The sequence below is a fragment of the Myxocyprinus asiaticus genome, chromosome 19 (assembly GCF_019703515.2).
Source record: "Myxocyprinus asiaticus isolate MX2 ecotype Aquarium Trade chromosome 19, UBuf_Myxa_2, whole genome shotgun sequence".
NCBI classification, from domain to species: Eukaryota; Metazoa; Chordata; class Actinopteri; order Cypriniformes; family Catostomidae; genus Myxocyprinus; species Myxocyprinus asiaticus.
In genome coordinates, this window is record NC_059362.1 from 6072045 (window position 1) to 6099723 (window position 27679).

The following is a 27679-nucleotide window of genomic DNA, read 5'->3' on the forward strand; positions in this document are numbered from 1 at the left end:
CAGAGATGACCTGGGGGTGCTTCAGCAAATCTGGAATCGGGCAGATTTGTCTTTGTGAAGGATGCATGAATCAAGCCACATACAAGGTTATCCTGGAAGAAAATGTCATGGTTACTGGTGTAACCTCTGTTCCCTGATGGAGGGAACAAGACATTGGTGTCGATGTAGTGACACTACGGGTCATCCTTGGGAGCCCGAGACACCTCTGGTCTTTGATAAAAGGCCAATGAAAATTGGCGAGTGGTATTTGCATGCCACTCCCCTGGACATACGGGTATAAAAGGAGCTGGTATGCAACCACTCATTCAGGTTTTATGCTGAGGAGCCGATATAAGGTCCGGCCATTTCAGCGGGTAGTTCAGCGTTGTGGCAGGAGGGACACAACGTCTCGTTCCCTCCATCAGGGAATGGAGGTTACACCAGTAACCATGACGTTCCCTATCTGTCACTCACTCGACGTTGGTGTCGATGTAGTGACACTAGGGGTCCCTATTCAAAACGCCACAAGGCTGAACTGTGTTACGTGAACTGGCAGTGTATGGTGGGCAGACTTCCTGTGTGCCTCATAGCCAACACACCAGGTCGACACGTAACCTCCCCCAGCACAGTTATGAGTGTTGAACGGCCCTTTTTGGGGACAAGTCGACTACCCAAAGATAGAGACAAGCTTAACCCAGTCGTGGCCTCTTTTCCCCTTCTCTTTTTCCACTCCCTAAAAAAGAAGGGGGATTATCCGACTGGGCCGCCAGGTCTAGTCGGGGGGTGTCCCTCCCAAGGGGAAGACACCGCGGAGACCACACCTCACCCAAAGAGAAGGGGGGATATTTAAGTGGAGGAATACGTCACATGGTCTTTCCAACCATGTGGAGAGCCTTCAAGGTAGCGGAGTTACTACAAACATGTAAACTGGGGCAGAGGGGCTCTGCCCAAGGAAGATGCAGTTTGCCAGCAGGGAAACAAACTAGCGGAAGATATAGATCGCATGGGGTTAGCCTTACAGGGAACCGCCACATGCGGAGCACCTACCCCAGAACAGGGCTTTTAGTTAACGCATGTACTGGGCCGGCAGCGAGTCTCTCTGAAAACTCGACTGCCACAGGGCTCGGAGGAAGTCAACCAGAGAACAAAGTTTGTGAACACTACTGGGAATTAATGGCGCACATCTTCAGCTCCAAGGGAGGTGGAAGGCGCTATGTACAAGCGATACACCCGGCCAGCTATCCCGGGCTTATCCGCTTGTGTTGCATGCTACTACCTGGGACGAAACCGGTTCCACCCGGAGGTTGTAGAACCTTGCACAGGTGTTGGGTGTTGCCTAGCCCGCTGCTCTGCAAATGTCTGTTAGAGAGGCACCCCTGGCCAGGGCCCAGTGAGCCGTTACACCCCTGGTAGAATGGGCTGGTAGCCCTACCTGGGGCGGCATGTCTTAAATGACATATGCCATAGTTATGGCATCAATGAGCCAGTGGGCAATCCTCTGCTTGGAGACAGCGCTTCCTTTCTGCTGTGCACCAAAGCAGACAAAGAGCTGCTCAGAGATTCTAAAGCTCTATGTGCGATCCAAATAGATGTGTAAAGCACGCACCGGACACAGTGACGACAGGGCTGGGTCTGCCTCCTCCTGGGGCAGCACTTGCAGGTTCACCACCTGGTCACTAAAGGGGTGGTGGGAACCTTGGGCACATAGCCCGGTCAGGGTCTCAGGATCACGTGAGAGTAACCTGGACCAAACTCCAGGCACGTTTCGCTGACAGAGAACGCTAGCAGGTCACCTACCCTCTTGATGGAAGTGAGCGCAGTCAGGAGGGCAGTCTTCATGGAGAGTGCCTTAAGCTCGGCTGACTGTAAAGGCTCAAAGGGGGCTCTCTGTAGACCTTGAAGAACTACAGAGGTCCGATGAGGGAACGAGGTGTGGTCTGGAGGGATTCAGCCTCCTGGCGCCTCTTAGGAACCTGATGATCAGGTCGTGCTTCCCTAAGGACTTACCGTCGACTGCGTTGTGGTGTGCTGCTATGGCAGCAACGTACACCTTCAAGGTGGAAGGGGACAGCCTCCCTTCCAATCTCTCTTGCAGGAAGGAAAGCACTGATCTGACTGCACATCTCTGGGGGTCTTCCCGACGGGAAGAACACCACTTAGCGAACAGACGCCACTTAAAAGGCATACAGTCACCTCGTAGAGGGGGCCCTAGCCTGAGTGATCGTGTCTACCACCGCAGGTGGGAGACAGCTTAGGTCTTCCGCGTCCCGTCCAGGGGCCAGACATGGAGATTCCAGAGGTCTGGGCGTGGGTGCCAGATGGTGCCCCTTCCCTGAGAAAGAAGGTCCTTCCTCAGGGGAATTCCCCAGGGGGGAGCTGTCACGAGGAGCGTGAGGTCCGAGCACCACATCTAGGCAGGCCAGTAGGGTGCTACCAGGACGACCTGCTCCTCATCCTCCCTGACCTTGCACAGGGTCTGTGCAAGCAGGCTCACTGGGGGAAACGCATATTTGCGAATGCCAGGGGGCCAGCTGTGTGCCAGCGAGTCTATGCCGAGGGGGGCCTCGGTCAGGGCGTACCAGAGCGGGCAGTGGGGAGGATTCTTGGGAGGCGAACAGGTGCACCTGTGCCTGTCAAATCGACTCCAAATCAGCTGGACCACCTGAAGGTGGAGTCTCCACTCTCCCCTGAGGGTAACCTGTTGTGACAGCGTCCGCTGTAGTGTTGAGGTTGCCCGGGATGTGAGTGGCTTGCAGCGACTCGAAGTGCTGTTGACTCCAGAGGAGGAGACGGCAGGCGAGTTGTGACATACAATGAGAGTGCAAACCACCTTGGCGGTTGACATATGCTACCGTTGTCGTGTTGTCTGTCTGAACTAACACGTGCTTGCCCTGGATCAATGGCCGAAACCTCCGCAGGGCGAGCAGAATTGCCAACAACTCGAGGCAGTTGATGGGCCAATGCAGTCGCGGACCTGTCCAGAGGCCGGCGGCTGCGTCAGCATTGCAAACAGTGCCCCAGCCTGTTTCGGAGGCGTCTGTCGTGACCACGACATGTCTGGGAACCAGTTCTAGAGGAACACCTGCCTGTAGGAACGAGAGGTCGGTCCAAAGGCTGAAAAGACGGTGACAGACTGACGTAATGGCCACATGGTGTGTCATATGCATCAACCCGAGCGGGGTGGCCACCGCCGAGGATGCCATATGCCCCAGGAGCCTCTGAAAAAGTTTCAGTGGAACCGCTGTTCCCTGTTTGAACACCTTAAAACAGGGCAGCACCGACTGGGCGTGCTCGTTTGTAAGGCGCGCCGTCAAGGAGACTGAGTCCAACTCCAAACCGAGAAAAGAGATGCTCTGAACTGGAAGGAGCTTGCTCTTTTCCCAGTTGACCTGAAGCCCTTGTCGGCTGAGGTGTGGGAGCACCAGGTCCCTGTGTGCGCACAACACGTCTCGAGAATGAGCTAGGATTAGCCAGTCGTTGAGATAGTTGAGAACGCGAATGCCCACCTCCCTTAACGGGGCAAGGGCAGCCTCTGTGACCTTCGTGAAGGACAGGCTGAAAGGGTACTGATATGCCTGACCCTTGAATGCAAACCGCAGGATGGGTCTGTGTCGAGGTAGAATCGAGACGTGAAAGTACATGTCCTTCAGGTCTACCACCGCAAACCAATCTTGATGCCGGACACTCGCCAGAATGTGTTTTTGCGTCAGCATCTTGAACGGGAGTATGTGTAAAGCCCGGTTCAGTACTCGCAGGTCCAAGATTGGCCGCAACCCACCGCCTTTTTTCAGTACAATGAAGTACGGGCTGTTAAACCCCTTCTTCATCTCGGCCAGAGGGACAGGTTCTATCGCACCCTTCCGTAGGAGGGTGGCAATCTCCGTGTGCAAGGTAGCAGCGTTTTCATTCTTCACCAAGGTGAAGTGGATACCGCTGAACCTGGGCGGACGTCTGGTGAACTGAATTACGTAGCCGAGTCAGACGGTCCGGACCAGCCATCGCGACAGATTGGAAAGCGCAAGCCACGCATCCAAGTTCCACACAAGGGGGACCAAAGGGGCAACGTCGTCAGACATACCGGCAGGTGGGACCTTGCGGCAGGGCGGAGCTCGAGGTGCCACACCATGTCGTGGCTGTGCTGAGTCTAGGGACATCGAAACACTTACCTGGCTCCTTGTGACCACCCCCGGAACAGCCTGGGACGGGGGAGGAAGAGGCCTGTCCTCGCAACCCATGGAGACTGTCACATCGGGGGTGGATGTGTGCCACAGCTGGGTGCGCAGGGGCGGGGAGACCACCACTGGAGCGCCAATCCTGCAAGGGAAAAAAGGTGGACGGTTGTTGTGATGACGACCGTGCACACTGGGTATGTTACCCAGGGAAGGAGGAAACCGCTCTTTTGCTGAACTGTTGGGTACCGCAGCCACTTGGGCATGTGGTGAAATCAAATGAAAAGGCAACAAGAGATTCTCCACCCGGCCCTCCACCGGGGGATGGAGTGGTCTTACTACCAGCTCCAGTGCAGTGGGTTTCATCGACCCTGGGTCGCCTGTCTCAGGGGCGCTTTGATGACCTTCGTGGGTTCTTGGCGGCCGGCCGTGAGACAGGTGGCATCTGCTTCCTGCGGTGGGCTCCACGCTGGGGCCGGGCTGAAGTGGCAGGCTGTGGCGGAGCCGGTGCAGTCACTGCAGCGGGACGCCCTTGGCGACAAGCAGATGGGGTGCGGGATCTTGAGCTGCGCTGGGGCAGGATATAACGGATAGCCTCCATCTGCTGCTTCACCGTCGAGAACTGCTGGGCAAAGTCCTCGACGGTGTCGCCGAATAGGCCAGCCTGGGAGAAGGGGGCAGCAAGGAACCGTGTCTTGTCGGCCTCACCCATTTTGACCAGGTTGAGCCAAAGGTGGCGCTCCTGGACCACTAATGTGGACATTGTCCGCCCAAGAGACCGCGCCTTGACCTTTGTCGCTCGGAGAGCGAGGTCGGTTCCTGCATCAGATCTGGGGTGGAACTACCCTCGTGCAGTGCTTTTAGCACCTTGGCTTGGTGGACCTGCAGGAGAGCCATGGCGTGCAGGGCAGAGGCAGCTTGTCCAGCAGTGCTGTAGGCTTTGACCGTCAGGGACGGTGTGAACCTACAGGGCTTGGACGGGAGCTTTGGGCGTCTGCGCATAGGTGCACTTACCGGGGGAATCGCCATATAGCCCCTGGCCGCCCCACCATCGAGGGTAGTGAGGGCGGGGGAACTGAGAAAGCGGGGCCGGGCAGTAAAAGGTGCCTCCCATGATTTTGTCAGCTCCTCGTGCATTTCCGGGAAGACAGGCACTGGAGCAGGGCGCGGCTGCTTTGAGCAAGGGTTCAGGGGAGAGCGGAGGGTTCCACTCTAGCCCGATGCTCGCGGCTGCCCGGGAAAGCATGTCCGTCATCTCTGCATCAGCCTGTGACTGGGCAATCGTTCCCGAAGTGGGGAGCCCAGCTGAGGATTCTGCATCCGACTGGACAAGCCCGCTCTCCGATGCTGTGCTCGAGAGCTCATCAGTTTCACGGGCTCCAAACAAGAGGTAGAACTCACCGTGAGACGAGCCGGCGAACTCATCCAGAAGCCCGATTGGGGCAGATGAGTGTGCTGGGGAATGGGAGGTCCGCGGGGGGATACCCGGCGGAGTCGGTCCCATTGGGGTCCCCAAATCGCCCCCAGTGCTAGCCGCGCTGGCCTCAAACCCGTAGGTAGAAGAACCGAGGCAGGGAGCCGCAACATTGCCATGGTCATGTTCTCACAGTGAGAACATGAACAATCCATGAACGCTGCCTCCATGTGGGTCGCGCCCAGACACGAAAGACAGCGATCGTGACCATCTGAAGTTGAGAGGTAACGACCGCAACCAGGAATAACACACAATCGGAAAGTCATCTTTAAAAAGATGCGTCTTTAAAAAGACGTTCCGTGTGTGCCACTCTTTTAGAGAAATATACTCTTTCAGGAAAATATACTAAATTTTTCTGCCGAAGCGCCCAGGGGCATTCTCTGCAGTGCACCAATGCAGAGGAGGGAGAAGCTGCTGAAATGCACCGTCAGATCCAGCAGAGGTGAATGAACAGTCGTGAGAATTCAACTCAGTGTGCATGACCGTTCGGCTCCGAAGAGAAAATCTGAATGAGTGGTTGCATACCAGCTCCTTTTATACCCGTATGTCCGGGGGAGTGGCATGCAAATACCACTCGCCAATTTTCATTAGCCTTTTATCAAAGACCAGAGGTGTCTCGGGCTCCTAAGAGTGACCCCTAGTGTCACTACATCGACACAACGTCGAGTGAGTGACAGATAGGGAACAGAAAGGGCGCCGCAGGATTTCCTGTTTTATACCTCGGAAAATGCTAAATCTACAAGTAGTTCCCCATGGAAGTTTAACTGATCTATTGCAGTTACTGTGTAAAGTTTGTATCACCCTTTTGAAGTATTGACCAAAGCCAAAAAAATCAAATAAATCAAATAATAGATCGTGTTTTACAGTGTTGAATGCTTTATATATGCCTATGAATAGAATGTAACTGTTATCTGTTATGTAATCCTTATAGTCAATCAAATCTAAAATTAGTTAACTAATGTGTCTCCCTTGCATAAAACCAGACTGATTATCATCTATGATTGTATTTAAGCATAACTTTATTCTCTGTGCAAAAATGTGAGCCAACAGTTTTGTGTCATTATTAATTAAGGTTATGGGCCTCCAATTGCCAAGTAGCAATCAAACCTTACTGGGTTTAGGTATCAAAGTAATTAAACCTTGACACATAGTTGAGGGAAGCTTACAGGTTTCTATAGCCTCTTTAAAAACCGACAATACAAATTCAGAAATGTAATCTTTAAATACCTTATTAAATTCACCAGTAAAGCCATCATTACCTGGGGATTTATTATCTTTCAGTTTACTTATGTTCTTTTTAAGTTCTTCTAGGGATATTTCTTGATCACAAACTTCTTTCTGAACTTCGTCAATACTTTGTGCCTCATCTTTTATAGAAGAGAGGAAATATGAGCTCTGACTGTTATTTTATACAGAGTATAATTTTTTAAATATAATTATTCCACAATGTTGGAGATGTTTTGGGGATCTTCAGAAATCTGTTCATTAATTTTAAGTTTATGTATACTATTAACACTGGCATTTCCTTTTTCTAAATTATGAAAATATTTTGCCATGTTTCATCCATTTCCATCTAGATCGAATAAAAGTACCCTGTGCCAAATTTTGATAGATATTGTCCAACTCAGATTGTAATTCAATTAATTTATTGATATCAGTTTGAGATTGCTTGTTATTTTCATAAACAGAAATTATATCCTTGAGAATTCTATCTTGTCTCATTTTTTTCCCCTTAGTTAAGTCCCTTTTAATTGCCATATTATGAATCTGAAATTTTGTATACTCCTAATGTTTGCCATATGTTTTATCTTCTTGAGCCTTCATCCAATTTTCATTTATAATTTTTATGGCTTTTTCTTCAAAGAGTTTATCACTCAAAAGTGTATTGTTTAATTTCCAATAATTTGGATTATATTTATTTGATGGGTTCCCTATATGCAACACTAAATATTGATTGTTCTATTTTGGTTTCTTTAACTCGGTCTGTTAAATCATCCGATATAAACTAAAAGTCAATCCTGGATCTTTTAGATAAATCTTTGTTATTACAAGTGAACTGGACTTGTTGTGGATTTTTTAGTCTCCATATATCACAACAATTTAAATGCATTCACAGATTATTAAATTCTCAATACGTACCTCTTAAAGATCTTTGAGGGTGACAGTCTTTAGTAGGGTCGCTTATACATTTCCAGTCCCTGCCAAATATTAATTTAGCATTCAAGAAGGTATTCAATAAGGCATGTATTTCTTCTTCAAAATCTTCAAAATGGATTGTGTTTCTGTGGCTATTATTATATTGTTACCCAAAATGAAAAATATCCTCCATAAATTCAACAGCTAAAATGATCCATCTTCCTGAATCATGAGCAATGTTGTTAAGGACTTTTTCCCTGAAAGGACCCCTTTAAGATGGCTATGCCAGCAGATTTGTTGCTCCCATAAGCCATCCAGATGTTGTCTCCCCATTGAGTTTTCCAAAAATTAAAGTCTGAAGCTAAAGCATGCGCTTCTTTTAAAAAATACAAATCTGCCTTGAAAGTTTTACAAAATAAAAATACAGCTTTCCTCTTAATCTATTCTCGTATACACCTCACATTAAGTGAATAAAGTGACAAAGACAAACTGAGCAATATAACAATAAGTTAACTTGAAAAACCTTGAGTTTTAAAGTATACAAAATAATTTTCTTCACCTTTTGAATGCTAGCTGATAGGAACAAACAGACATAAGTTTATAGATCTCTGACCTTAAGATTATATTTAAATAATTTGTATAATATAGAACAACATATCGCTATTTTTGATGATGATTTGAGGATGAAGTTACGCTTTCTAATGAAAGCTCAGAGGTGAACCAACTTACGTTCCTTTTCCATCACTTATCATCACACTCTAATTTCTTAACCAACAATGATGGCTTTAGCCTCGACGAAGAAGGCTTTTTTCCTTTGCTTGCGTGCCTCCTCAATCTGTGGCCACAGTTTGTTGCGTGTCTCCTTGGCTTTTGTAGTTAGATCTTCGCCGAACTTTAACTTCTTAGCTTTGAGAAATTCCGAGATCTTTGCTTATTTCCATACCCTTTCTTTGGTTGATCTAGATGTAAATCTTGTTATCACCGGACGAATTTTGCCATCCTCTCTTCGCCCAATCCTATGGCTTACGTCAATGTGAAGCGTAGGTCTTCTCCAGTGTCTTGAATGATTGCTTTACAGATGTCCACCATACGTTGTTTAACGTCCTCTCCTTCCTGATCCGGTAGACCATACAGCCTCAGGTTCCATCTCCTCTGATAGTGTTCCATTTCAATCAACCTGTCTTCCAAGCCTGTTATTCTCTTCTGATGGTCATCACTGGCCTTCTTGACTGTTGTAATTTCTGTTTTCATGTCTTGGACCTACTTGAAAAGGAACTCTGATGATTCCTTCAAAGCCTCGATGGTATCAGTATTTATCTTTATCAAACTTGCAAGACTGTCCACATTTTCTATTCTTTTTTCAGCCACAAGCTTCACAATATTATCCTGCAACTCGGAGAGTGTAGGTTCTACTTTCCCTTTCTTTATGACCGGGGTACATGGAGTCAGGAAGAGGGGCAACCCCTGCGTCAGAATAAGCGTATGAGTGCATATCACCTGCTTTAAGAACTTCAATGACATCCTCTGTTAAATCTCTTGTTTTTTTGAGGTGAATGAAAGCCTTTTGTTTGACTTTTTACCTTGGTCTCTTGGTCTTTTGTCTGTCATCATTGAGTTGTTTGGCAACTGCATTTATGTCCACTTTGTTTGTTCAAGTCACACTAACCTAAGACCATTGATCTGACAAGAAAACTTGTATATACGTCAAAAAAATAGGTCCAGTTTTGTTCTCATTAAACAATAATGAGATGAAATATTTCCAGCTGTTTGCACTGATTGAATTTCACGTTTAAGGTGAGAAAATAATTTTGTTTTCCTTAGCCACGAATATCTCCAGCTGCCTCGGCCACCATCTTGCTATACTGTTAGCATGGTCCAAATGCAGCTCCTCTCGGTGACGTCACATAATGTGAAGAGCGAACATTTCAAAATACATAACATCAAAAAACTACTAATTTTTCTCATTTACTTATGTTTCCAAACTTTAACACATGTAAATCTGGTCACACGTTGTTCATTACATCCATTGTATAGAACCTTTCTCTTAGTATTGTTCATGTTAATGTGCACATAGTAATAAAAACAGTGTAAACTGAACAAATAGGAAAATACAGATAAAAAGGAAATTCATTCTGACTTTTACTTATTATAAAAACTACAAAAAAAAAGCATAGGTCTAAATCTTTTGTATGGTCATCCATATGGCTGAATACAATAGGCCAAAAGACAAAGAAAACACTTGCATTTATTTATTTTTTAGCAAGACATTCATATCTTTCATACAGCTTGAGTAAAAGAGCAAGACCAAAATAAATGGACTGTTTCAGGGGAGGTTTCTCAAAACGAACACTTTATAGGCTATCAATGCCATTCCTACATTTTTAAGGAAGTGTTTGATTTGGGTGTAATTTATGAATAGACCTTTTTCACAGACTGTGATGACGTGTTTCTGCCTTATTTAGCAGCGTAAATCTCGCAATTTTTTTTATATTATATATTTGTAAATTACTGAGTGTAAATTTATAACATCATGCTTATTGTTATATTACCATGGAATTTTTTTTTCTTTTTTTCGATTAACACTTTTTATTGACTCCAACAAATGAAACAGAAAAACAAAACATATGTACAGAATCAACTTTTAACCCCCATGTAACGTATGCTGGATCTGCTGACGATGATGAGGATGTGAAGATGAAGAACCCAAGTGCAGATTATTTACAGAACGTGAACTCCAATAACCCTGACTACAAAACATGGACATGGACATGGACATGGACATGGACATGGACATGGACATGGACATGGACATGGACATGGACATGGACATGGACATGGACATGGACATGGACATACCATCACATACAATACTAGACCAATAGACAATGCAAACATGAGGACTTAAATACAAGACATGGGAGAACATAAACCAATGAACAAACAGAACTGATAACAAGATAATTAAACAATAAACCAATGAAAACGTGACACGTGAACATGGAGGGAAAAAAGAAATCACATGACTAGGGAAACAGGAACACATGACATGAAACAGGAACTAGAATTTCAAAATAAAAGACATGAATCAACAGAATACACCTGACACCCCATTATTCCTTTTCCCCCTCCCAATCACCAACCCCACCCTGACCCTCTACAAACGTACCTGTGGTCAAAGCTAAAATACACACACAAAGAAACAAAAAAACAAAAAATATCAAATAATAATCACACACATTTAAAACTATAAATCCCTCTCCACTGCCCCTCCCCGAGAGCCTTCCAAAAGGGTCAAATAACTGCCCCACTTCCTATTAAATACTCCCAGGTTGCCTAGCCTTCTATCTGACATTTCTTCAAATGCTACCACCCTGCCCATCTCCGTGCACCACTCCCAAATGAGGGCGCTCCAGCCGACCTCCATCCCCTAAGGATAATCTGTCTGCCGATCATAACACTGGCTAGAACCCAATTTCTTATGTATTTATCCCCTATATTAATGACCGCCCAATCGCCTAAAATACAGTGTCTGAGGAAAATGATTGGTCAATATGGTCTTAAATGCTTTAATAACGTGTGTAATTTTTTTAATAATCTTCCATATTGTATTGTCTGTATGTCCCCAAAATTGTGTTGCTCTTTTCAAGTAGGTCACTTAAAATCCATTAAAAATATAATGAAAATAATTTCACAGGTCTCTGTGAGAATAAATTTCCCAGCATTCCTTACACTGTGCGTCGTTATGATTGGCCAACACTTTTTTTTAAATGCAGTCTATAAATTGATCTGTTTTTACTGAAGCAGATTGATTATGGGGGATGAAGACTTTCTACTTGCTCTTCATTTACAAGAGCAGTTTGATAATGAAACATCGGCTGCTGGATGGACTGATGATGACTATCCATCCAGCAAAAAGTGAAGGATTTACTTGTTCTGATGGATGTTATTCCATACTCTCAGTCCAGACCAGACAAACCAAAGTCCATCGTGGATGAGTCGTGGGAGATGCTCAACCTCAGTCCGGATGTGAGAGCCATGTTCCTGCAGTTTAATGACATGTTCTTCTGGGGGAAACTCAGCGGTGTGGAGGTGAAGTGGAGTGCACGGATGACACTGTAAGATTAATAAATTACAAACATTGATTCTGTCTGATGGTCACCACCAGATAGATACAGTAGATAGATAGATGGACAGACAGGTGAATTAACTTATTGACAGCAGCAACATAGCACATGGATTGCACAATAAACAGTACACTACATGCACTCTGAATTACAGTCCACTTATTTTCATTTCTGGGATAATGTTTGTCTCTCTCAGATGTGCTGGAGTGTGCTCCTATAAGGGAAGAGGAGGCCTGTGCTCTATTCGACTCAGTGAACCACTACTGAAGCTCAGACCCCGAAAAGATCTTTTGAGGTTGGTTAAACATTACATTTACTTTTGAAGCAATTATGCCAGTAAACATTAATGTAATAAAGGTTAAAAATAGCATTTTGGGAGAGAAAAAAGAAAAGAAAAAAAAACCACTGGGATATGTCGAGATACTCTTGAGGGAGAACATGACCATCAGCCCCCATGTTCTGGTCAAAAAGCCTCCTCAGAAGTGGGTGCAATAGCTGTTTCAGGAGGAGAGTAGTCTTCCATGATCCACACTTCACACTCACTTGAAGATCTGGCATAATTCTGGGATGGAATGACCACTTTTTTGATCTAGTCAAGCCCTTAATTTATTTCTTGTTGATTATTGGGTTTCACTCGGAAACACGGCACATTACAAAAATAAAATGGGTTGCGAATTCTGTTTCATTTTTTTCTTTTAGGCAATTAGTAGACATTCTTATCCTGAGTATGTTACAAAAAATTGTTTTGTTTCACATGTTAGACTGCTCAACAGATCTTTACCAGATGTATTGTGCTAAATGTTTGATCATTTGCAGCTAGATGATTTTGGAGTAGACAATGAGCTGTTTGTCTTTCCACTCTTCTTCATGAGATGATCCATGCACTTCTTTTCATGACTCAAACCAACAGAGATCAAGATGGCCATGGACCAGAATTCTGCCAACACATGAACTGAATCAACCAAGCAAGCAGTACCAACATCACTGTAAGACATACTGATTAGTGGTGTTTATTTTTTCAGATTAACAATTTTTATTGATTCTCATAAATAAACAGAAAAACAAAACATATATACACAGAATCAATCTTAACCTCCACTATTACCCATCCCAATCCCCAACCCCACCCTGGCCCCAACAACATCCCAGTAGTCACAAATTATAAAGACACACACACACAAATATACAGTTGTGCTCAAATGTTTGCATACCCTGGCAGAAATTGTGAAATTTTAGTCTTTTATTTAAGGATAGTGATCATATGAAGCCATTTATTATCACATAGTTGTTTGGCTCCTTTTTAAATCAGAATGATAACAGAAATCACCCAAATGGCCCTGATCAAAAGTTTACATACCCTTGAATGTTTGGCCTTGTTACAGACACACAAGGTGACACACACAGGTTTAAATGGCAATTAAAGTTTAATTTCCCACACCTGTGGCTTTTTAAATTGCAAATAGTGTCTGTGTATAAACAGTCAATGAGTTTGTTAGCTCTCACATGGATGCACTGAGCAGTCTAGATACTGAACCATGGGGAGCAGAAAAGAACTGTCAAAAGACCTGCATAACAAGGTAATGGAACTTTATAAAGATGGAAAAGGATATAAAAAGATATCCAAAGCCTTGAAAATGCCAGTCAGTACTGTTCAATCACTTATTAAGAAGTGGAAAATTCAGGGATCTCTTGATACCAAGCCAAGGTCAGGTAGACCAAGAAAGATTTCAGCCACAACTGCCAGAAGAATTGTTTGGGATACAAAGAAAAACCCACAAGTAACCTCAGGAGAAATACAGGCTGCTCTGGAAAAAGACGGTGTGGTTGTTTCAAGGAGCACAATACGACAATACTTGAACAAAAATGGTTGAGCACGGGGAATCTTGTGAAAATTGATGGCAAGATGAATGCAGCATGTTATCAGAAAATTCTGGCAGACAATTTGCATTCTTCTGCACGAAAGCTGCGCATGGGACGCTCTTGGACTTTCCAGCATGACAATGACCCTAAGCACAAGGCCAAGTTGACCCTCCAGTGGTTACAGCAGAAAAAGGTGACGGTTCTGGAGTGGCCATCACAGTCTCCTGACCTTAATATCATCGAGCCACTCTGGGGAGATCTCAAACGTGTGGTTCATGCAAGACGACCAAAGACTTTGCATGACCTGGAGGCATTTTGCCAAGATGAATGGGCAGCTATACGACCTGCAAGAATTTGGGGCCTCATAGACAACTATTACAAAAGACTGCACACTGTCATTGATGCTAAAGGGGGCAATACACAGTATTAAGAACTAAGGGTATGCAGACTTTTGAACAGGCATCATTTCATTTTTTTCTTTGTAGCCATGTTTTGTTTTATGATTGTGCCATTCTGTTATAACCTACAGTTGAATATGAATCCCAAAAGAAATACAAGAAATGTGTTTTGCCTGCTCACTCATGTTTTCTTTAAAAATGGTACATATATTACCAATTATCCAAGGGTATGTAAACTTTTGAGCACAACTGTATATATATAAATAAATAAACAAATAAAAAATATAATAAAAATAATCACCCATCCATAAATGATATACACCTGCCCCATTTCTCCACGAACCTGTTGTATTTCCCCATTCTACTAAATGACCCCTCCTCAAAGGCCGCCACCCTTCCCGACCTCCAGCCCCTTAAAATGATCTGTCTGGTGATCATAACACTGGTTAAGACCCAACTCTTTATGTGTCTATTTTCAGTGTCGATAACCACCCCATCGCCCAAAATACAGAGTCTGGGGAAAAATGATACCTATACCAGACTCTGAACCTAAAACCAAAACTCTTGGATCTCAACACACACCCAAAAGACATGGGTTATATCTCCATCCTCTGATTGGCATCGCCAGCAGGTGGGTGTGTCTTTAAGACCAAGCCTATACAATCTAGAGGGGGTCCAATAGAACCGATGTAAAATCTTGAATTGCATAAGGCGCACCCTTGCGTCTCTAGATGCAGTCTTGACGTTTTTTAGAATCTCAGCCCACTCTCCCTCCTCCAATTCCAGGATTTCTCCCATAATCTCTTGAGAGTGGTCGAGGTTCATCCTCCAGACTCTGTATTAACAGAGAGTAATACACTGATGCCTCATGACCTTTTCCAAAAGCACTCACAGTATCTGCCACTTTAGGGGGGTGAATGCTATTCCCAAAAATAGTACAGAGCAACTGGCGCAGCTGAAAGGGGACTTATTAATACGTAGTTTAGGGTTCAGCCGTAAGCTCGAGGCATCATTTAGATAAATATCCGAATTAAACACTCTGGACACTTTTGTCCATACCGAGTGCAAATGCGAGATAACAGGGTGTAATTTAACTTCTACGGTTAGATTGATAGAAAGGCTTTGCAATGGCAAAATAGGGGCAAGAACTTCCTGTTCAATACAAAACCAGGGAGGGGCTCTTTCAGGTGGAAGCAACCAATGAGCCAAATGTCTGAGACTGAATGCATAATAATAAAACAAAATCTTGGGTAGGCCAAGCCCACCTATGTCAATCGGCCTATGTAACTTATTAAAATATAATCTGGGATGCTTACTGTTCCAAATGAAAGACTTCACTATGCTCTCAAATTGCTTGAAATAAGAGAGGGGGACATCTATAGGGAGTGACTGTAGCAGGTAGTTGAATTTTGGAATACAGTTAATTTTAATAACATTAACCTTCCCAATCATCGATAAATGTAATGGAGCCCATCTGACCACATCGCTCGAAAACCTTTTTATTAAAGGGTCAAAATTAACTCCAAATAAATCAGACAAATTTGCTGGGAATAAAATACCCAAATACTTAATGCCCTGTTTGGGCCACTGGAAGGCACCCGGCTGGAAAGCCGTTACTGGGCAGTACGCTGTCAGAGCCAAATCTTTGGATTTAGACCAAGTGACTTTGTATCCTGAGAACTTAGAAAAGGAATTAATAATTCTGTGGAGACAAGGCATAGATCTAGTAGGGTCAGAGATGAATAATAAAATATCATCTGCATAAAGCAGAAGCTTATGTGCCATACTTTCGGCCATCACCCCTGGAAAATCCATCTCCTTTCTTATCGCGGCTGCTAATGGTTCCAGGGCAAGACAGAACAATAATGGGGAAAGAGGGCAACCCTGCCGGGTGCTCCTTTCCAGGGTGAAATAATCTGAAATTAATCCATTTGTTTGTACCGCTGCTGCAGGGTGTCTATAAAGTAACTTGATCCATCCAATAAACGTACTCCCAAACCCATACATTTCCAAAATCTTAAAAAGATAATCCCATTCTACCATATCAAACGCCTTTTCGGTGTCAAGTGAGATGGCAGTGACCGGAGTCTGATCATTCACCACTGACCACATGATAACACCGCTGCCTCTCTCCCGGATGAGCTAAATACTATTTATGCTCGTTTTGAGGGAAATAACACCGCTCTCACAGAGAGAGCTCTCGTGGCCGAAGCTACAGAGGTTAGTTCACTCTCCGTCTCTGTAGCGGATGTAACCCAATCCTTCCAACGGGTGAATATCCGCAAGGCCGCGGGCCCAGGCGGCATTCCGGGCCGCGTCACCAGAGCGTGCGCGAACCAGCTGGCTGGTGTTTTTACGGACATTTTCAACCTTTCCCTCTCTTTGTCTGTAGTCTCCACATGCTTTAAAACATCCACCATTGTGCCTGTTCCAAAGCAATCAAAAATAACTTGCTTAAATGACTGGCGTCCTTTTGCTCTGACCCCCATCATCAGCAAATGCTTTGAGAGATCTGCTCTGTGCTGCCTCTCTCTCTAGAATCATTGCAGGTTGCTTACCGCAACAACCGCTCCACTGATGATGCCATTGCATCTACAATACACACTGCTCTCTCCCACCTGGAAAAAAAGAACACTTATGTGAGAATGCTGTTTGTAGACTACAGCTCAGCATTCAACACCACAGTGCCCTCCAAGCTAGATGAGAAACTCCGAGCTCTGGGCTTAAACAGCTCGTGCAGCTGGATCCTGGACTTCCTGTCAAGCAGACGCCAGGTGGTTAGAATAGGCAGCAACATCTCCTCATCACTGATCCTCAACACTGGAGCCCCACAGGGCTGTGTTCTCAGCCCACTCTTGTATTCCTTGTACACACATGACTGTGTGGCAACACATAGCTCCAATGCCACCATTAAGTTTGCTGATTACACGACGGTGGTAGATCTGATCACTGACAATGATGAAACAGCCTACAGAGAGGAGGTGCACACTCTGACACACTGGTGTCAGGAGCACAACCACTCCCTCAGCGTCAGTAAGACAAAGGATCTTGTGGTGGACTTCAGAAGAAAAGACCACAGTCCCATCACCATCAATGGAGCACCAGTGGAGAGAGTCAGCAGCTTCAAGTTCCTGGGTGTCCACATCACTGAGGAACTCACATGGTCCATCCACACTGAAGTTGTTGTGAAGAAGGCTCATCAGCGCCTCTTCTTCCTGAGATGGCTGAGGAAGTTTGGAATGAACCGCCACATCCTCACACGGTTCTACACCTGCTCTGAAGAGAGCATCCTGACTGGCTGCATCTCCGCCTGGTATGGCAATAGCACAGCCCACAACCGCAAAGCACTGCAAAGGGTGGTGCGAACTGCCAGACACATCATCGGAGGTGAGCTTCCCTCCCTCCAGGACATATATACCAGGCGGTGTGTGAAAAAAGCTCGGAGGATCATCAGAGACTCCAGCCACCCGAGTCATAGGCTGTTCTCGCTGCTACCATCAGGCAGGCAGTATCGCAGCATCAGGACCCGCACCAGCCGACTCCATGATAGCTTCTTCCCCCAAGCAATCAGACTTTTGAACTCTTGATCTCCCACGATCAAAATACTTCAGCACTGCACTTTATTACTCTTACTCTTATATCTCACACCGGACTGTCATAAATTATATTATTATTATATTATATTCTCTCTTAACAACTTACTATCAACCGACAGCCTGAATGTCAATACAGTACAATACAACCTACTGTACATTCTATATATACTACTATATATACTTTTTTTTATTGAATAATGTGTATCTATATTGTGTGTGTTGTATACTGTACAGTGTATGTTATTATTTGTATATTGTGTTGTGTGTAATTATGTGTATATTAGACTTTAAATTGTGCTGTGTTAATTTGATGTTATTGTAAATTGGTATATGTCTCATCACTGTCACGACTGCTATGTTGATCGGAACTGCACCCAAGAATTTCACACACCATTGCACTTGTGTATATGGCTGTGTGACAATAAAAGTGATTTGATTTGATTTGATATTGATGAAACGCCTAATGTTATCAGAAGAGCTGTGGCCCTGAATAAACCCCACCTGATCTGTATGTATAAGAGATGCCATAACTTTACTTAATCGATTAGCCAAAATTTTTGACAATATTTTTACGTCTAGCTGGATCAGGGAAATTGGATGGTAACACTTACACTCGCTTGGGTCTTTGTCCTTTTTAAGAATCAGACTGATCTGGGCTTGAGTCATGGTTGGCAGAAGCTTTCCATTCTTTAATGATTCTGTGTAAACTTCTAACAAAAGTGGAGCCAGTTCTGTAGCATAAGATCTAAAAAATTAAGCGGCAAAGCCATCTGGCTTCCCTGTAGGCAGGGCCTTAATTACCTCGTCAAGCTCCTCCAAGGTTATCTCAGAATCAAGAGACAATTTAGGGAGTTCTAGAGGTTCCACAAAGTTTCTAATATCTTCATGAGTAGACGAAGACATGGAACTATAAAGATCAAGATAGAACTCTTTAAAAGCATTATTAATATCAATGGCTGAGGTAAATATTTCACCACCAGCAGATTTCACTGAGGGAATAGTAGAAAAAGACTCTCTCTGCTTTATATATCTAGCCAAAAGTTTTCCTGCTTTGTCCCCCGACTCAAAATATCTTGCCCTGAATAACCAAAACTCCACTTTTCGCGACAAAATAGTATTATATCTGTATTTCAATCGGGTCAATTCTCTGAGGCCATCAGACAACATTCGGCACTTCAACTCTGCCTCGTCACTTTTAATATTCCCTTTCAACTCCACGAGTTCTCGTGCTTTGGATTTTTTTTATGTATGAGGCATACTGTATGATCCGACCCCTAAGAACCGCCTTAAGTGCCTCCCAAGCCACGCCCACAGAGGATACTGAGGACCAGCTGGTCTCCATATTAACATTGGTTTCAGCCTTTAAAATTTGTTGGAAATCAGGATTTTGCAAAAGGGATACATTCTTTTCCTCCATATGTGGGAACACCTCTGAACTCACCAGGGCATGATCTGAGACTAAGATGTTTCCAACTGAGCAATCAACAATAGATGAAATGAGGGACTTAGACATAAAAAAAATCTATTCTAGAATAAATCTTATGGACTGATGAAAAAAATGTATAGTCCCTACCAGATGGGTTCAAAAGTCGCCAAATATCTGCAAGACCAAGATTTTTACACATCCTGTGAAGCATCAGTGTTGCTCTAGGGGGCTTAAACGCTTTTGCTTCACTATGATCAAGGACTGAATCCATCAATAGATTAAAGTCTCCTCCCAATATTATATTATGAGCGGTGCCAACGGTTTGCAACATCCCTTCAAGATCTATAAAATAGCCCTGATCATCAGTGTTAGGTGTGTAAATTTTAGCCAAAATCAACCTTTGCCCCTGAATTTCAGCTAAAACAATAATGACTCTTCCTAATTTATCTTTAATCTGTTTGAGACCTTTGAATTGTAGATGTTTACTTATCAATGTAATGACTCCCCTGCTCTTATTTGAGCCAGCACTAAAGAAAACATGTCCACCCCATATCTTCTCAAATTTTTCAGCTTCCTGCTGGGAAAGATGTGTTTCTTGAAGAAACACTATATCATATTTCTTATGCTTAAGAAAAGAAATAACCTTCCTTCTTTTTATGGGGTGCCCCAACCCATTTACATTCCACGTAGAGAAAGACAATCCACTCATATTAACGTTTGACATTTTTACATATTAGAAAACATAGTTTGTGTGTCAAAACAAGATTATAAAGACCACATTCCCCATCAGTGCAACAAACCCCGAACTTCCCCCAGAACCAAACAAACAGAAAAAAGAAAAACGTGCACATTAACCACACGCATGACAGCGCCAACCGGCGTCCATCCCTCTAAACTCAAACAGTCCATGTACACCTACGAGAGTCCCCGCGACAACTTTGCCGTCGGATTGCTCAAGTCTGTTGCTTGTATACAAATTTTGTGAGACAAAATTACATAACATAAAATACTCTGTAAAACAAACTCAAGCCAATATGCAGAATAAACACAAAGAACGTGTAGATTCATTCACAGAACATCTCGAAGGTGTGTTCCTCCACAAAACAGGCTCCAGCCTCTAGCGGAACCAGCACAAAAAAAATAAAAATAACTGTTCAGTTTCCTTGGGCAGTCAAACGAATGTTCAGTAAGCCGGCTGTTCATGAAATGAAAAATGCAAAAAATACTCCACAAAACAAACTCCAGCCGATAGGAGGCACAAGTACAAAGAACAAGCAGATTCATCCACAACTGTCCTGAAGGAGTGTTATTCCACAAAACAAACTCCAGCCGCTAGGTGGAACCAGCACCTAAAAAAACAAAGAAGGCGCCCAGCTTCCTTGGACAACCAAGTGTATGTACAGTGAGACGAGCTCACTCGGGGGCCACATGAGAAAACATCAGATGGCTTACTCACCCCATTGCCTCTATGAAAGACAATGCTTGTTGTGGGCATGTAAATACTTTGCGGCCATCCTTAGTATATATTTTCAACTTGGCCGGGAATATCAGAGCAAAAGCAATCTTCCATTGATGTAAGAGTTTCTTGCATTCCTTGAATCGATCACGTTTCTCTCTTGTCGAATTCGCAATGTCTGGGAACAAGAAAATGTTCTGATTCTTCCAAGAAAGCTTTCCTTTGCTCCTTACTTCGCGTAACACAAGATCTTTATCAGATGATCTCAGAAATTTGGCCAGAATTGATCGGGGCCTTTCTCCCTCATCTACATCTACAAGCTGGGACTCTGTGAGCTCACTCGATTTCCAGCTTATGGCCTGTTATGTCGAGCAGACACGAGAACAGCTTGTCTAGGAATTTTACCATATCTCTGCCTTCCTCGTGCTCCGGAATTCCAACAATTCTGAGGTTGTTTCGCTGGCTGCGATTCTCAAGGTCTTCCAGTTTTTCCAAAATGCATTCCAAATCTATCTTGGTCGCTAGTAGATTAGCAGCTAATTCCCTCACTGATGCCTCCAGATAATCGATACGTCTCTCGACGTCCCCGATTCTTGTAACCAACTCTGAGAATTTCGTTTCCATCGCAGTAATAGATTGACATATTACAGCAATGTCCTCTAAGTCAGCAACAACTTTCATCAGCATCACAGACATGTTGGACAGCTGATGCTGGATTTCAGTGTTCCTGGTCTGCAGGCCTGTTAGAGGTTTCAGCTTGAGCACGTAAGTGTCTTTTAATATCTCCAGAGCCTGAGGATTTTGAATTCTTTGCCATGTTGACTTCAAAGAACAGATATGTAGCAGGGTGTGTCGAATCTCACCAGTATTATTATGACATAAAAATATCTAAAAACTTGCAAAGTGCGCAGAGCTTGCCGTTTACACGTCCGCTCCTCGCATGGCGTCACGTGACTCAGATTAGTGGTGTTTATTACGATTATTGCTCGTACTTGGGGTTAGGGATTTGAACAAACCCTTAACTCTAAGTATTAACATTTGTAAATCGTCCCACACCATTTGTGCTACTGACATGACTGACATGTCATTACTGATTCCAGTCTCTGTGCTGTAATATATCTATCTTCACAGATATATCACTCTTTTCACAATGAGGTGGACGTGTGCAGCACTGGTGGCGATGTAACGGGCCATGTCAGAATCGCAGACCGTTCTTTGGATACGTGCAATGAACAGACCTCCCTCGGCCAGAGACACCTGGTGGGCGGAGCACCAGAGGACCTGCGGTGGAACATACACCAAAATCAAAGAGCCAGAGAATTATGGCAAAACAGGCAAAAGTAAAAGTGATGGAAAGAAAGACAAGAATCTTTCAATGGACAGCTCCAAGAAGACCAAGTCTCCTAGCAGCTCTACAGGTGACACAGTAAAAAATCACACATCATTAAACCAGGATTTGTTCACACTTGACCTAATTCTGATTTTTTTTCAAATCCGATCTTTAGTACTGACTGTTTTGCACTGTCACTTTGCAAGTGATGTGATATAATTTTTGTTTGTTCAGACAGTGTAGTCAACATCCAGTATAAAAAGTATTTACATTAGTTACTATAATAATAATGTAAGTGCCAGCACGATGCCAATAGACTTTCTTCTACAACAACTGAGAGTAGCTGTCAGTGGAAAGAGATCATGGAAAACTGGTCATTTTTGACTAAAATCTGCCTCCGCTATATCCATCTTTGCATCTCACTGTGGCACTGAACTCATTCGCATTAGCGAAGGAGGCTGTATTTTATACTGTGTCCAAAACCTACTATTTACTACATAGTGAATGTCAAATACTGTAGTTGAGTGTATTTGGACACAGCTGTAGACACTCATGTCTACATTATGTATGGTGTTCAGGGTTCCAACAGTCATGAAAAACCTGGAAATATCATGAATCATATGGGTCATCATATCAACTTTTGATTACCATATATGGAAAAGCAATGAAAATTAATCCAATCTTAAAGGAATGGTTCACCCAAAAATGAAAATTCTCTCATTATTGATTTATCCTGATGCCATCCCAGATGTGTATGACTGTCTTTCTTCAGCAGAACACAATTGAAGATTTTTAGAAGAAGATAGAGCTCTGTCAGGTCCTTATAATGGAAGTACATGGGTACCAACACTCTGACGGTCTAAAAGTCATATTTAGGCAGCATAAAGTAATCCACATGACTCCAGTTGATCAGTGAATGTCTTCTGAAGCAAACTGATACCTTTGTGTAAAAAATTACTTTTAAAAATCACTTCCTGCCAGCAGCTGACGCGAAGTGTGACAAAAGCGTATCGGCGAATTCACGCGAGAATTCAGAAGTGGTGCTTATTTACAACAGATGTACGAATGTCATGTGAGAGTTTGACCATTTCTAACAGCATCATAGCCCTGGATGGAAGCGCAGATTTAAAGTTAAAAACATTTTAATTATATATTTGTTTCTTACATAAACCTATCAATTTGCTTCAGAAGACATTCATTAATCGACTGGAGTCACATGGATTACTTTTATGCTGCCTAAATGTGACTTTTGGACCATCAGAGTGCTGGCACCCATGTACTTCCATTTTAAGGACCTGACAGAGCTCTATCTTCTTCTAAAAATCTTCATTTGTGTTCTGCTGAAGAAAGACATCTGGGATGGAATCAGGGTAAGTGAATAATGAGACAATTTTCTTTTTTGGGTGAACTATTCCTTTAAAAGGTCAACCAAACAAATTTCAGAAACTTCCCTTGCAGAAAATGTTTATTTTTATTTTTATTTTTTTAAATTTCTGAACAAAGGTAAATATAAATGATGATAAAAGCCAAAATATTAAATACCATGGATCAATATTTACTGAGCAATCAATTATTTTTACAGGGGGGGGTCAAAATTATTATTTTGGAGCAAAACTATTGGTCAAAATAACCTTAGAAAGGTGGCAGCATCAGTAATTTATTTTTACACAGAGATAGGTAGATGTGTTACTAAAATCAGTTGACTTCAGCTACCCTTATTGCATTGTATGCCAATGGTCTGAGTCCAAAAAAAAAAAAAATTTTTTGTGTGTGCTGTTTTACCCAGAGATGTGGAGCTCTCAATGTGGCTACATCCGAAAAATTTAAAAATGTACACATTTTCAATGGTTAAAAACTAAATGTTGTTCACATGGTATGAAGCTAGTTTTTCTTGTCCAACAAAAAAAGGTCTGAAGTACAAATAATGTTAAAACTAGAAATCTTTATTTACCTTTATTTATTTAATTAAAAACAATAATGTCAAATTTTCATTTTTGAGAGTCCAAAAAGACACTACTATTAAGAGATATGAATGACACATGTGGCTCTTCAGTTATCTAGTTTTCTGCAAATATCTGGAATGCCTAATTAGGGGTTCAAACACCAAAGATGCTAAAACTCTTCTGTATTAATATTGATTTTCTTATTCCTGAGTGACTTATTTTTCCTCCTGAAACACATTTGTTAAAATCAGATTTTAATCAGCTTTCAAAACACTCAAATGTTGATAAGGATTAGCTCTAATTATCAAACATGTTTTTCTTTTTACATTTTAAGTCACAGAATTATATGTATTACATTGCAGGCTCTGGCTCACAAGACATCAGAAATATCATTCCATTTAGTGGGAGAGGTTTTGTACTCCAAGGGAATACTCAGATTTGCATGGACAAACAACCCAGCCAGAGTACTTTTAAGTCCTTTAAGGACACAGCCCAATCCTCTTTTCTCTCCTCCTAGTAATGACTCACCCTCTCTTCCAAGACCATGGCCCAGCGAGACAAACTCAGATAAAAGAGTCAGCTCAGGTACATCAAATATTCACCTCCGCAAAAAATCTGTAAGCAACACCTTCATCAACATCAACGGCTCACCTGTGAGAATTTCTAAGGTCAACGGTAGTTTGAGGGACAAGCAGAGGACAGTGCAAGATCTCTTTCAGGCCAAAGTCCTCAAATCTCCAGAGAAAGCAACCAGTGCTGCTGGGTCTTCCAAGCCTTACAAAAATGCCTCAGTAGAAAACCCTCCTAAATGTAATGGATCAACTGCGTCAAGTGCCTATGGCCTAAAACGTTTGGGTATCACAGACATGATCAATAATTGCCATTCATCCAGTGTCACGGGACCAAAGCCTGGCTCTACTGAGCCTCATCTCTCTAAATATTTTGGAAGTATTGAAAATGCTACAAGAATATTCCCTGATTCAAATTTGAAAACTTTTGGAAACTCCATAAAATCTGAAACTAGCACACCAGTTTACATTTCGAAGCACTTTGAGAGTAATCAAGAGACCAGGGTCAAATATTACCAACTCAGGATTCAGAAATACTGGCAGTCCCCAGAAGTCAAGTACAATTGCTTCAGAATCTAGTTCCATCCACTTTGGAGGCTCCAAAAAGCCTAGGTCCAATTTTCCAAGCCTTAGAAATATTGGCAGCCCCTGGACATCAGGGACAACAACTTCAGAAGCCAGGAAAAGATCATGGGAAGCGCATAACTCAGCACATATCTTTGATTACTTCCAGCAGACAATCAATGAAACCACCACATCCACAGTGAAACAGAGAGAGGAGATCGGAAATGCTGGTCTGTCCAAGGTCAGGGATCAGGAAGGAAATAGGCATCCAGTTTTGATCACCGTCGATTGCCCTGGTACTAGAGTCCAAAATTAATGAGCATTTAGACTCCTGTCTCACACGATATCTAAACCTCAGAGAGGCTTTTAGGGAATAGTTCGCCCAAAAATGGAAATTCTGTCATCATTTAATCATCCTCAAAACTTGTACTACTTACATTCTTCCATGAAACACAAAATGTGAATTTTTGAAAAATATCCTGGCCATTCTTTTCGATATAATGCTCCAAAATGACAAAGAAGCACCATGACAGTATCCTAAAAGTAGTCAATTCAACTTGTGCTCTATATTCTTTGTGTAACGAACAGACAGAAATGTAAGTCATTATTTACAGAAAATCTTCTCCTTGAGTGTGTGTCAATGTGGTATTTTTCATATGATTTTTGTAGCTTAGCGGAGTGCAAGGTTTTCACTGAAAAATGATTGAAATTTCAGTCTGTTCCTTATACAGAGTTATCGGATGACTTTAGAAGACTTGAAATATAACATGCGAGTCATATGAACTACTTACACTACCGGTCAAAAGTTTTGAAACACTTGACTGAAATGATTCTCATGATCTTAAAAACTTTTGATCTGAAGGCGTATGCTTAAATGTTTGAAATTAGTTTTGTAGACATAAATATAATTGTGCCAACATATTAATTTATTTCATTATAAAACTAAATTTTACTTACAAAAAAAAAAAGTTTTTGAAATTGATGACTTGGACCAAATAATAAAGAAAAGCAGCCAATAAGTGCCCAACATAGATTGTAACTCCTTCAATACTGTTTAAAAAGCATCCCAGGGTGTTACCTCAAGAAGTTGGGTGAGAAAATGTCAAGAGTACATGTCTACAAATAGGCAAAGGGTGACTACTTTGAAGATGCTAAAATATAACACAGATTTGATTTATTTTAGATTTTGTTTAGTCACAACATAATTCCCATAGTTCCACTTATGTTATTCCATAGTTTTGATGACTTTACTATTATTCTAAAATGTGAAGAAAAAAATAATAATAATTATAATAAAGAATACGTGTTTCAAAACCTTTGTTTTGTATATTATGTAGTGTATATTATGCTTTAATGGTATTTTTTTATTTTTTATTTTTTTTTGGAGCTGGACATAACCAGTCCCCTTTCACTTTCTTTATGATCAGGATATTCCACCAATGATGATAAATTTTCCTTTGCTCCCCAGAAGAAACAAAGTCATACAGGTTTGAAATTACATGAGGGTGAGTAAATAATGATGGAATTAAAAAATTGGGGTCAACTATTCCTTCAACATGAGGCTCAACCTATTCTGGCTCAATCTCAGATATTAAGAAAATCTTAATTTGTCATGGTGGTGTAACATTGTAATTCCAACGCAATAACTACGTGAGAACAGTTCTTAAAATACATTTTTAATTCGTTATCGCCCGATGTCCCACTCAAAATTACAGTTATTACTACGATACAGGGAATCAAGTGCATTGTAATATTTCAGCTACTGCCTTATTCTAACTCATTCTGTACTTATATAAGACTTGAGAGTACTTGCATCAAGGGAAGAATCGTGGGTGTGGACAGTGCTGGTTTGATTGACAGCCTAGTTGAGCTGTCACTGTCCTTGTGTGTGTCCATGCCTGCAGTTCATGTTGATTCAGCAGTACCGAATTTCGCTTGCTGGTTCGCTGCGGGATTAAGATGTGCTTAGCTATCTGCAGGATCAGGCTTTCCAAGGACAGTTTCATCTTGGTGTCATCAATTTAGCTCTGCTGTCATCCCCATGGGTGGGGGCGGGGCTTATGACAACTTTTGCATAATAATTTTACATCTTTATGCCTTAGGTGCATACACACACACACACACACACACACACACACACACACACAAAGAGAAACATGTAAGCCCCACTCAAACTTGTTGAAAATTGGGTGTGCAGGCTGTTGCATGCTTGTATAATAATTACTGTCATGATCTACAGCTGGTGTTTCAAACGCAACAACCCACCTTAGGACAGGAAACAATACCTGATGATAAGGTCACACTGTAATCTTACATGTATAACACACAGGTGTGACTTGGCCCGTAGAGAGCAGAGCAGAATTGATTTAGTGTTTGACATGTTTCAGGCATCATTGATTTCATTGACAATGTATGCAAGTAATTTTAGCCTTCACTACTGGTTCTGATAAAGGCAAACCGTGCTGTTAATATGTGATTTTCTGCTGGGTGAATGAAGACCTTGCACATGTTTTTGTTGAAATGTTGGTTTATTTGTGGCCTGATGTAAAAAAATAATAATAATAATAGTAGTAGTTTTTTTTATTATTTGAATTTTAATATAAATATTTGTTAGTTTCTAGGTTTATAAAATAGTTATAAATGGTTTTATTTGTT

General features: G+C 42.5%; 1 pseudogene; it reads left to right on the forward strand.

The window, feature by feature from the left end:
* LOC127409894 (DNA-dependent metalloprotease SPRTN-like) lies at positions 1-27167 on the forward strand (annotated as a pseudogene).
* Positions 27168-27679: the final 512 nt, after the last annotated feature.